This window comes from Elephantulus edwardii, unplaced genomic scaffold (genome assembly GCF_000299155.1).
Source record: "Elephantulus edwardii isolate Elephantulus edwardi_28Jun2011 unplaced genomic scaffold, EleEdw1.0 scaffold00407, whole genome shotgun sequence".
Lineage (NCBI taxonomy): Eukaryota > Metazoa > Chordata > Mammalia > Macroscelidea > Macroscelididae > Elephantulus > Elephantulus edwardii.
This window is the reverse complement of record NW_006400157.1, coordinates 848,452-849,990: the sequence shown is the minus strand read 5'-3', so window position 1 is coordinate 849,990 and position 1,539 is coordinate 848,452. Positions and strand designations below refer to the sequence as shown.

General features: G+C 50.9%; 1 pseudogene; it reads left to right on the top strand.

The window, feature by feature from the left end:
* Positions 1 to 340: 340 nt before the first annotated feature.
* On the top strand, positions 341 to 1,338 carry LOC102860635 (annotated as a pseudogene).
* The last annotated feature ends 201 nt before the right edge of the window (positions 1,339 to 1,539 follow it).

Genomic DNA, 1,539 nt, shown 5'->3' with positions numbered 1-1,539 from the left:
AATTATTGTTCTAAAACAAAATGTATGTGAATGATTAAATGAAAAACCAATGTCTTTTGCTCACTTTAATGAAAATTTTTAAATATGCACTCCTGTTTCATAAAAGAAAAATTCTTTCTGAGCCCTGGCTGTACTGTGTTTAAAGTGCTGGCTGCTAAATGAAAGTTCTGTGGCGTGAACCCATCAGCTTTCCATGGCAGAAATATACTCATCTCTTCCATAAAGATTTACAGTCTTGGAAACACTAAAAACCTTTCATTAAAATCTCAATTAAAGAGACCCCCCCTGGACTAAGACTCGCACTAGAACCACAGCACCAGGGCCATGATGGGGCCCTTGAACCGTCCTGCTGCAGCTGTCAGGGATGCTGGTCCTGACACAGACCTGGGCGGGCTCCCACTCCACGAGATATTTCAACGCCGCGGTTTCCTGGCCTGGCACGAAGCCCCAGGACGTGGACAACATGCAGTTCTTGCGCTTCGACAGCATCACCCTGAACCTGAGGATTGAGCTATGGGCACCCTGGATCCAGCAGGAAGGGCTGGGAGTACTGGGACCGGCAGACGCGGAACGCCAAGGGGCACTCACAGATTTCCCGTCTGGGTCTGCTGAACCTGCGCTGCTACTGCAACCAGAGCGCTCTCGGGTTTCACACCATCCAGGGTATATAAGGCTGTGATGTGGAGCCAGACGGTTGCCTCCTCCGCGGGTATCATCAGTTTGCCTATGACGGCGCCGATTACATCGCCCTGAACGAGGACCTGTGCTCCTGGACGGCGGTGGACAAGACCACTCAGATCACCCAGCTCAAGCGGGAGGAAGCGGGTGTGGCGGAGCAGGAAATAGCCTACGTGGAGGGCACCTGCGTGGAGTGGCACAGGTACTTGAAGTTCAGGAATGACGTTCTGCAGCGACTGGACCCCCTCCAAGACACACGTGATTCACTACCACATATCTGCAAGTGAGGTCACCCTGAGGTGCTGGGCCCGAAACTTCTACCCAGCTGAGAGAGATCACCTTGACCTGGCAGGCGGATGGGGAGGACCAGACCCCAGAACATGGAGCTTGTGGAGATCAGACCTGCAGGGGATGGAGGCTTCCAGAAGTGGGCAGCCATGGTGGTGCCCTCTGGAGTGGAGCAAATGTACACATGCCGTGTGCAGCATGAGGTTCTGCCAGAGCCCCTCATCCTGAGATATGAACCATCTTCCCAGCCCAAGTCCTACAACCTGGGGCATGGTCACTGGCCTGATTATCCTTGAAGTTGTGGTCCTTTGAGGTGTGATTGGAGTTGTGATCTGGAGAAGAAAGAGTGCAGGTGGAAAAAGAGTGTGCTAAGCTCAAACACCCAGTAGTGATGGTTCTCAGTGCTCTGATGTATCTCCCCCAGCATAAAAACTGCCTCGATTCTTGGAGACCCTTTCTGTGATTGGAAAAATTCTGATTCTCATTCTGTACCTGGTTTCTGAATATGCTGCCACTTATAACAAAATATTGTGGATATGGAAGAACTAATGCACCCTTTCCAAAAAAAAAAAA